General features: G+C 35.4%; 1 long non-coding RNA gene across 3 annotated transcripts; it reads left to right on the forward strand.

Annotated features, from left to right (window-relative positions):
• The first annotated feature begins 9,331 nt into the window (after positions 1–9,331).
• LOC128243860 (uncharacterized) lies at positions 9,332–11,521 on the forward strand. Of its 3 annotated transcripts, none has more exons than XR_008262921.1 (3): positions 9,332–9,466; positions 10,371–10,536; positions 11,199–11,521. It is a non-coding gene; the product is annotated as an uncharacterized LOC128243860 (long non-coding RNA). The 3 variants fall into 3 exon arrangements; XR_008262920.1 differs by lacking the exon at positions 9,332–9,466 and adding an exon at positions 9,881–9,940; XR_008262919.1 differs by lacking the exon at positions 9,332–9,466 and adding an exon at positions 10,071–10,139.
• Positions 11,522–11,716: the final 195 nt, after the last annotated feature.

Raw genomic sequence — 11,716 nt, forward strand, 5'->3', positions numbered from 1 at the left:
GGCCTTGATACATTGTGCAATGTTTGGCCATAAGACATCGTGCAATGTTTGGCCTGCCATAAGACATCGTGCAGTGAAAGGCCTTAAGACATTGTGCAGTGTAAGGCCATAAGACATAGTGCAATGTTTGGCCATAAGACATTGTGCAATGTTATGCCATAAGACATTGTGCAATGTTTGGCCATAAGACATTGTGCAATGGTTGGCCATGTTTGGCCATAAGACATTGTGCAACGTTTGGCCATAAGACATCGTGCAATGTTTGGCCTTAAAACATTGTGCAATGTTTGACCAGAGATTGTGCAGTGAAAGGCCATAATACATTGTGCAGTGAAAGGCCTTAAGATATTGTGCAGTGTAAGGCCTTAAGACATTGTGCAGTGTAAGGCCTTGAGACAGTGTGCAGTGTAAGGCCTTGAGACATTGTGCAGTGTAAGGCCTTAAGACATTGTGCAGTGTAAGGCCATAAGCCATTGTGCAGTGTAAGGCCTTGAGACATTGTGCAGTGTAAGGCCTTGAGACATTGTGCAGTGTAAGGCCATAAAACATTGTGCAGTGTAAGGCCATAAGACATCGTGCAGTTTTTGGCCATAAGACATTGTGCAGTGTAAGGCCTTAAGACATTGTGCAGTGTAAGGCCTTAAGACATTGTGCAGTGTAAGGCCTTGATACATTGTGCAATGTTTGGCCATAAGACATCGTGCAATGTTTGGCCTGCCATAAGACAACGTGCAGTGAAAGGCCTTAAGACATTGTGCAATGTTTGGCCATAAGACATAGTGCAATGTTTAGCCATAAGACATCGTGCAATGTTTGACCTTAAGACATCGTGCATTGTAAGGCCTTAAGACATCATGCATAAATTGGCCACCAGACATAGTGCAATGTTTGACCTTAAGACGTCGTGCAGTGTAAGGCCTTAAGGCATCATGCAAAGTTTGGCCATCAGACATAGTGCAGTGTATGTCCATAAGACATAGTGCAATGTTTAGCCATAAGACATCGTGCAATGTTTGGCCTAAAGACATAATGCAATGTTTGACCTTAAGACATCATGCAGTGTAAGGCCTTAAGGCATCATGCAAAGTTTGGCCTCAGACATAGTGCAATGTTTAGCCATAAGACATTGTGCACAGTACAGTTTTGAGACATTGTGTAATGTTAAGCGTTAAGACATCATGTAATGTTAAGCCTTAAGACATCATGCAATGTTTTGCCTTAAAACATCGTGCAATGCTTGGCCTTAAGACATCGTGCAGTGAAAGGCCTTAAGACATTGTGCAGTGTAAGGCCATAAGACGTCGTGCAGTGTAAGGCCTTAAGGCATCATGCAAAGTTTGGCCATCAGACATAGTGCAGTGTATGTCCATAAGACATAGTGCAATGTTTAACCATAAGACATCGTGCAATGTTTGGCCTTAAGACATAGTGCAATGTTTGACCTTAAGACATCATGCAGTGTAAGGCCTTAAGGCATCATGCAAAGTTTGGCCATCAGACATAGTGCAATGTTTAGCCATAAGACATTGTGCACTGTACAGTTTTTAGACATTGTGTAATGTTAAGCGTTAAGACATCATGTAATGTTAAGCCTTAAGACATCATGCAATGTTTTGCCTTAAAACATCGTGCAATGCTTGGCCTTAAGACATCGTGCAGTGAAAGGCCTTAAGACATAGTGCAATGTTTGGCCATAAGACATCGTGCAATGTTTGGCCAAAGACAACGTGCAATGTTTTGCCATAAGACATAGTGCAATGTATGGCCATAAGACAAAGTGCAATGTTTAGCCATAAGACATTGTGCAATGTTTGGCCATAAGACATCGTGCAGTGTATGGTCATAAGACATAGTGCCATGTTTAGCCATAAGACATTAAGCACTGTACAGTTTTTAGACATTGTGTAATGTTAAGCCTTAAGACAACATGTAATGTTAAGCCTTAAGACATCATGCAATGTTTTGCCTTAAAACATCATGCAATGTTTTGCCTTAAAACATCATGCAATGTTTGGCCTTAAGACATTTTGCAGTGTAAGGCCTTAAGACATTGTGCAGTGTAAGGCCATAAGACATCGTGCAATGTTTGGCCAAAGACATTGTGCAATGTTTGGCCATAAGACATTGTGCAATGTATGGCCATAAGACATAGTGCAATGTTTGGCCATAAGACATTGTGCAATGTTTGGCCATAAGACATAGTGCAATGTTTAGCCATAAGACATTGTGCAATGTTTGGCCATAAGACATCGTGCAGTGTATGGCCATAAGACATAGTGCAATGTTTAGCCATAAGACATCGTGCAATGTTTAGCCATAAGACATCGTGCAATGTTTAGCCATAAGACATAAAGCAATGTTTAGCCATAAGACATTGTGCAATGTTTGGCCATAAGACATCGTGCAATGTTTAGCCATAAGACATCGTGCAATGTTTGGCCTTAAGACATCATGCAGTGTAAGGCCTTAAGGCATCATGCAATGTTTGGCCATCAGACATAGTGCAATGTTTAGCCATAAGACATTGTGCACTGTACGGTCTTTAGACATCTTGTAATGTTAAGCCTTAAGACATCATGTAATATTAAGCCTTAAGACATCGTGCAATGTTTGGCCTTAAGACATCGTGCAATGTAAGGCCTTAAGAGATTGTTCAAGACCTTGTAGTAATACTGACCTTGACCTTGACCCTAGCCTCCACAAATGCAATCCTATGCTATGGAAGTCCTCCTTAAACACTTCCTACATACCAAGTTTGGTCACAAAATGTCAACCTAACTATTTATTCTGTATCAACCTTGATCTATTTTTAATAACAATGACCTTAACCCAAACACAAACCCATGAAACTTCTACATAAACTCTTTCTAACAACAAGTTTGGTCGTAATATGTCAACCGTATCAAAAGTTATTCAGTACCAAATGTTTTCTATTTTTAGTAACAGTGACCTTGACATAGACCATGACCCTTTGGGCCCAAAGTGCAATCCCATGAAAGGTCTCTATTAACTCTTCCTGTATACCAAGTTTGGTCACAATGTGTTATCCTACCTAGTTATTCAGTACCAACCACTTTTATATTTTTAGTAACAGGCACCTTGACCCTAAGGGCCAAAAAATCAATCCAATGAAAAGTCTCTATATTTCAAACCTAATTAAAACTAGAGCTGTCACAGGAGTGACGAATACCCCCAAATGCCGCCTGGACACAGGAATGGCAAACCATTCCTTTGAAAAGAGGCCATAACTCCAAGGTTACTGCACACTGCATCTTCTTTTATCATGCATGTATTGTTTTATTTAAATCTGTTGAGTAATTTAGAAGTTACACTGCTGACAAGAAAAACTAGCCTTTCATGAGTTATCGTCCGGAAACCGTTTTTCTATTTTTAGTAACAGTGACCTTGACCTTGGCCCCACCAGTCCCAATATCGAACTTGACCTGTATCTTCTGATGTTTCACCTGTGTACCAAAAATTGTTCAAATCTGTCTAGCCTTTCAGGAGTTATCGTCCGGACACTGTTTTTCTATTTTCAGTAACAGTGACCTTGACCTTGGCCCCACCAGCCCCAATATCGAACTTGACCTGTATCTTCTGATGTTACACCTGTGTACCAAAAATTGTTCAAATCTGTCAAGCCTTTCATGAGTTATCGTCCGGAAACCGTTTTTCTATTTTTAGTAACAGTGACCTTGACCTTGGCCCCACCAGCCCATTGCATATCGAACTTGGCCTGTACCTTCTAATGTTACACCTGTGTACAAAAAATTGTTCAAATCTGTCTAGCCTTTCAGGAGTTATCGTTCAGAAACCGTTTTTCTATTTTTAGTAACAGTGACCTTGACCTTGGCCCCACCAGCCCCAATATTGAACTTGACCTGTATCTTCTGATGTTACACCTGTGTTCCAAAATTTTTTCAAATCTGTCTAGCCTTTCATGAGTTATCATCCGGAAACCGTTTTTCTATTTTTAGTAACAGTGACCTTGACCTTGGCCCCACCAGCCCCAATATCGAACTTGACCTGTATCTTCTGATGTTACACCTGTGTACCAAAAATTGTTCAAATCTGTCAAGCCTTTCATGAGTTTCGTCCGGAAACCGTTTTTCTATTTTTAGTAACAGTGACCTTGACCCCACCAGCCCCAATATCGTACTTGACCTGTATCTTCTGATGTTACACCTGTGTACCAAAAAATTTTCAAATCTGTCTAGCCTTTCATGAGTTATCGTCCAGAAACCATGAAAACCGACAGACCGACCGACAAGCCCACTCCTATATACCCCCTCAAACTTTGTTTGTGGGGGTATAATTATTTGATATCATAGGTGAAGTTGACGCAACCCTCCTGCAAGCCATGCCTGAACAACGACATACGTCATTCTAATAACCAGGTTTCACCTTGTCAGTGTTCGACACTAACAGGGTCCCAGGATCCGGTATTCTGACCGATTAAAGCTAACTATTAGTAAATAAATAGCATTTCATCAATTTATTACCTAAATTTGAGTCCCCCTAAATTTCTTGACAGTGCATGTAAAAATTACTTTATTTATACGTCCCACACACCACTTTTTGACTCTAGTCTAGCTATGTCATGAATCTACATGTATCAATAAACAGGTCATTTCACAGTGCGCATGCGGGTTAACGCTTCTGTTTCGTTGTTTACATTATCAACAAGGTCAGAGGTGACAGACATTTATTATCAGTACAATAATAATGTTGAATTATTTTGCTAATGTGTCAGCACCACCCAAAAAAGATGCCAGCACTGCTGACTTTGATGCTTTAATGATGCGACCATCGAGTAGTTACAGTAACATTTACAGCACAAAAAAAACGGCATCCTACTATTCATCACTCTTTGTAAATTGGCATCCAACTAATCAATATTCTTTGTTAATTTTAAAGACATATTATTTAATGCTTTGGTGGATACATTATAGAAATTAAATTCCCCAAGTTTTATTAATAATCTTCAATCAATGTATATAATTTTACATTTTGGCGCAAAAATTAGCATACACAGCTTTCACAGTTTTCACCACCCGGATGTAATATTCCTACTGTTTCTCAATCAAAAGCACCGACATAAGAAAAGACCCTAAATCTAAGAATAGTAACAACTTCAAGTTTTTGCTTACATTGTATCCATCTTTGTTTTTGACTGAAAACAAAAGAGACTTAGACATTCTACTGCTTTTGAACTAAATCTACTGACTTGGAAACCCAAATCTACCTCTCTGCCATTGCCAGAGGTTCATATGTCTGACATTGTGCTATAACTAACATGTCATTGCATGCTGTTACCAAAAACATGTATATTATGGTGTATACTTGAATTACAAATTGAAAAGTAAAATACACTGTATTTGTATGTTGAATTGAATATTAAAACAGGCTCACCAATGAAAAAATGCAAAAAGAGAAAGAGACTCCTTATTTCAGGAAGGGACACCTGATTTCAAATGTTGGTGTCCCTTCGGTATGTATTGGAAAAATGGTGTCAACACCTGACTTGGTAAAACCTGGTTAAAAATATATAAATGTGCCTGTCAAAAGCAATAAAAAAGAAGTCACTCAAGGGCTATAATTTGTATTTAGGGGTTAATATGGAGTTATGTTATCTAATTGTTTGATGGCTTCTGTGAAAAGTATGAAGGCCATTGAATGAACAATAATAGAGATCTGAGTTAAGTCGATCAAGGGCCATATTGTATTAAGGATAATATGGAGTTATTTAACCTAATTGTGTGAAGGCCGTTTACAAGTGTGTGGAGTATAATGTCAACAGAATGAAAGGTATAGAATTAATTAGTGAAAATCCCAACTTGCCCTAAATCTTACCGGATACAATGTCAGAAAATCACAAAATGCCTTAATAGAGGACATTTAGATATTTCGAGATTTTCTGAAATTGTAAAACTGCAGTAATTCATAGTTATTTTATGCTAGATAGATGGTAGGAGTGACCCCTTTGATAAATCTGAAGAAAAAAATATATATAGTAGGTTAAATGTCACTGAATTTTGTACAGGTCAAACGACCCCATTAAGCAGGAGTTCATTCCCATCAAATCACTGTGGGTAGCACCAGTTTTCTATTTTTATTTTTCCCAATCTGGAGAAAAAAATCCAAATCAAATGAACCTGTAATGGTTCATTCAACATCCTAATGAATTGTGCGATGCAAAGTTTTGGGTATTTTTTAATTCAGAAATTATTGTTTTTTAATCACATTCAGAGATTAGTGTGCAATATTAATTGTCATGATTTATTGCAATATATATTTACACCCAAAAGATTGATATTTCAGCCATATCAGGTCTTTTGAAAGGGAAAAGAAACTAATATTTTAATGGGGCTGTACTAGGTATGATGAAATAGCGAAAAAAAAGAAAAATGTCAAAAGCTGACTTAAACTTGGTATCCATGTGTACAATGCATTATAACTTACTAACTGAAGTACCAGATAGTTTACAATTATTTTATATTCGCAGTTTTTTCGTATTTTTCCATTAATTTTTTTACTAGGTATGTCTACCTAGTAGAATTCATTCCTTATGCGTGATTTGGCTAGTCGATGTTATCACATGACATTACCAAGTTAGGTATATACTGTGAAATCATTAATGTTTGTGGGACATAAATGTTTGACAAATGTGGTTTTCGTGGGTGGGGTGATCCACGAATTCAAGATCCCAAGAAATATAGTCCTTCTATTAAATTTTTCAATTGCCTTGTTATGTACATACTATGTTATGTATGTACATAGTATATTCTTTAGAGAGGTCGAAGTATAAAGCGTAAATACAAAACTCACAGTATATATTACTATTATTGTTTTGTTAACCCTTTCCCTCATGTCAAATCAGCCATATTAGGCCTGCCACTGCATGGCTTATCAGTACATTGATAACCAGTAGCCAATAGATAATAAGCCCCTATAAGTACCCCTACTGCATAGGAGATTATTGGAGAATATTGAAAAATTGCCCCCTATGCATTTCTAACTTATTTTTCTAGTATTTCTTTTGGTTTAATCAATTATAGTTCAATATAAAGTTTGTAGGTAAATGAATTTCCAATCCAGTGGTATAATTTTTATTCTGTTGTCTAAATTATTTGGTTGAATATTTATAGAGAAACACAACGCCTGTGAAAATTGAAGATGTTTCAATTGATTTCATATTATACTATATTTCCTTTGACACCTATGCATAACAACTTTAATATTTTGTAGTATTTCTTTTGATTAAAATAATGTTAGAAATTCAAATAATGAATATAGTATTTGTAGTGTATTAAATTTCGAACCTAGTGATCATAGTTTAATCTAAAAAGCTTTGACAATAAACAAATATTCAAATCACAGAAATCATGCATTGTTAAAAAATAAACACAATTTAATTAGGTAAACAACAAATGTTATTTCAGATTCATTATTCTCATAAATAAAATGTGCATGTCCGTTGTTTTGAAATGAATTGAATAAAATAATTGCAAATATCAAAATAAAAGGCGCGGATGCTACTGGCACAGTTTAAAAAACTTTGGGAACGTACTAGATATTGCCCTCAACAAGCCGAACAACTCGATTTTTTAATAGTCAGAATCGCTATTTAAATTAATTTAGTGATTCCGTAATAATATTATAATTAAAATCTGTCAACACAAGGCAATAAATCAAGGTCTGAAATGCATGGACAATTACGACAACATTCTTGTGTATTTATCGAGATAACACGTGTTTTAACAGCTGTCAAACTGGGTCATATCACATATAATTTTATTATAATCCGTGTATCTACAACAAAATACTAACTTTGATTAACAGACGTAAGGGGACATTTTTATTACCGGATTAACATTCTATTTTTGGAAACAGAAGTGACAAGTGACATGTGTTTATTCAAGCCAGACTCTTGTTTACTACATCGTAAATCAGCCATTTTGACACATTTCTAAACCATGACAGGTGACGTCATTAGCACGTGATCAATAGGATATATTTATATGATATTAATTATTGGTAGTTTTAAATAGCTAGTGACGTGTAGTCGCGATTTTGCGAACATCATCTTTTTTCGTTATTTATATAATTATCGATGTTTATATTACTCAAAAATGCATTTGTTGCGAAAAATAAGCAACAGATATGTTAATAAATGACCGTAAATAAGCATGGCACATTTTGGAACAATCATGCGGGAATCGATAGAGGGACATTTTGGAACAATCATGCGGTAATCGATAAAGGGACAATTTGGAACAATCATGCGGGAATAGATAAAGGGGCAATTTGGCACAATCATGCCCGAAAGGGTTAATATATTATATCTGCCCGGCGAACATTCTTCACTTGTTTCGTATTACAGTAAAGAGTATTTTTGAATTTTTGTCAAATTTCATTTTATGTTTATGGCATTGTATTATATTGATGATATACATGTTCAAGTATGTATAAAATATAATTTTGGCTAGTTGAAATTATTTATTGTGACTTTAATGAGCCTTTGTCATCAAGCCACTGTGGACACAAGAGCTGTCACAAAAGCCAAGACAAAAGACTTAATTTATTGCAAAAACAGATAATCTTAAATCGATTTATATGCAGACGAACAGCTATAAAATATTATAACTTATATATATTTATTTATCCGAAATTTATTATATCCGGAAAATAAATTGTATTTACAATATCATACAATTATAGTCAGATAGGTTAGCCAATGCAATGAACTTTTCTATCGTATTGTGTATGCAAATAAAAATATATATGTACCAGGGTTGGTTCTTAATTACCTGATAAAGAGAAAAATGCTTTACAAATCGAAAAACATCAACTGGAATAAACGAGGCAGTCAATGGTTTTACTTAGGATTTGGAGCAGACAACAATGAGTGGTCTCGGGGCCATTAGTTCGTACCAACATGTTGGAGTGATTTCAACAATGCACAATTCTACACCTAGATAAAGCTATATATATATATATATATATATATATATATATATATATATATATATATATATATATATATATATATATATATATATATATATATATATATATATATATATATATATATATATATCCAGTATTTGTGGCCTGAGACCAATAACAAAATAATGAAGATTACTAGTTTAAACATATTTTTACAACGATTGTGAAACAAGTTATTACAACCGATGATTATATGAATCACTCTCGTTGGCACGTTTTTACGCGATAGTGTGGCCTTGTGTTGTGGGGAAAACGGGATATCCTGTAGAAAACCTACTTGTCCTGCTTGGTGACCACATACCAAACTCACATGCGCCAAAGCCGGGGATCGAACCTGCTTATCGGTTTTTCGCGTAAATAAGATGTGTATACGTTTCATTAATGCAGCAACTACCTTCCGGATGGACAATCATTATGGATCTCAAAACGCAACAAAACAGCAAATATGATCACTTGGGTGTGTACTAAAATGATTTATTGAAGAAAACTAAGTTCTAGTTTTAAACAGTATTTATTTTGATGATACAATTAATGAGTTCAAAAACACACATAATAGCAAGTCGACATATAATCACAAAGAATCATGATAGTCAATATTTGAAAGCATGAGATAACAAGAATGAGTTCTACTAGCAATTAGAGTACACATTTATGCTTTTTCTAAGTCTCTCTGTATATCATTAGAAAAATGGCATGTGCTGTGAAATACCAGAGTTGACGTGCTGTCACATTTGATTTATAATTCACAATAGTACATTAAAGGAGAATTAACAGACATTGATAGTTGTTACAGTGGATGGCGAAATCGAGACGCAACGAAGAATTTAATATTCATGTATTTCTATATGTATAAAAATAAAGAAAAGTTTGACATTGTGTAGTGCGTAAGATAGAACAGGAGTGAAGAAATAGAACGGAAAGAGAGATTTAAGTATGTTTCTGAAATAACTAATTAGTTGCTTATAAGGGGGGGGGGGGGGGGGCAAATCAATCCGCTTTAAATTTGTTTAATACTGAAGTTGTCCGTGACCTTAATTACTGGTAGTGTAACTATTTTTAAACTTTAAACATCGTACATTTATGCTTTCGCTTGTGTTGTCAAATCGGCAGAAATGGCCATTTAAGATAAGGTTCAACATGGACACGATTGATTTCATTCAAGCTTTTTTAGTTGATACCTTAATATAAGCTTATAAACTGCTTCGCCTTCAAAGTAAATTAGGAAATATTGTAAAACTAAATTTTTGTCCGAACCAGCGCATGCTTCCGAATCTCATCTACTCGTATGGATACTATGTAAACAATGGCTATTGTAGCTGTCATTTCGACACAATTTCATAGATTTCTTATTTTCATATCAGCACTTTGTCGACGGGAAACCCAGTCAAGTAAACCCTGACCCTCAAGCAGCTACTGTACTGTTTGGTGTATTTGACAAGCTTACACCGGGACCGGCCCACATCAGCAAGACCTCATCCAAAAATCAGATTTATATCTGAACCACCCCCAAAAAACAAGAACAGAACGGTCTGAATCGTTAAGGTTTTATTTGCTGTATAAATCAATTTATTTCATGTAAACAATGGCTATTGTAGCAGTCATTTCGACACAATTTCATAGATTTCTTATTTTCATATAAATCATTTAAATCAATTATTGAGTTCACTTGATTCTGCCAAGCATGTGCTGTAAAGACTCACTGTAGTCTCTTATTATGAATAATGAACAAGTCAAACATGTACATGATTTCGATGTTATTCTTATATTTGGTGCCAATTACGTAAATCTATTATCTTTAATGAAAGTTTATCCCATTCTTAAAGTTGCACTCTCACAGATTTCTGTTTTGACACTTTTTTGTTTGAGAATGGGGCTAATTTTGTCATTCTTTCAATCAAGTCCTTATATATAACCACAAAGCAAACCTCTTTGAGCCAAAATATGATAAATACAATCAGATCTTTTGTAAGTTGTCAAAGCGATCAATCTGTGAAAGTGCAGCTTTAATAGAGAAAAATAACTTCTGCTTATGCATATATTTTAAAATATATTTGCCATTGCAATAAAGAGATGTACACCTACAATATCATGTATAAGCACCAAAGAAATGTCAAAGTTTAAGTAATGTTTTCAACACAACAATGTATTAATCTGATATTAAATATGAAACAACTGGTGTTATATTACAGGACTGAAGCTAACACCATAGGTACATCCTTCCAAGAATCCAACAACACAACATGCTGAACAACTTCAAGGACTCTCTTCAAATGACCATTTTCCTGAAATAAATAAAAGATGCCACTATTAAAATAAATCAGTTACATGTCTTGTTAAATATTTTAATTCTGGCTGTAAATGCTACTGCATTTGATGTTTGCTTTCTACATGTATATAATAATGAAATATTGACAAGAAAATAGCTAACTGTATGTTTTGTGGTTGTTGTCTTTTTTCTGGACAAATAGTCCATAACTTTTGTACAGCAAAGTAAAACTAAATGTTATAAAAAGCTTTAAAACAGGTCCTACCGATTATTTGTAAAACTTACCATCACTGGTTTTCTCTTGCGGTTGACATTGCCCGGACTGGCAAATATCATGGGGGTGGGGGGGGGGGCGGTTTCTGGTCTTATTCTAGGTCCCCTGTGCCAGGCTGTGGCGGTAGGCTTGTTGAAGACAATAACAACGGGACTTCCTTATATCCA

This window comes from Mya arenaria, chromosome 8 (genome assembly GCF_026914265.1).
Source record: "Mya arenaria isolate MELC-2E11 chromosome 8, ASM2691426v1".
In the NCBI taxonomy this organism is placed as follows: domain Eukaryota; kingdom Metazoa; phylum Mollusca; class Bivalvia; order Myida; family Myidae; genus Mya; species Mya arenaria.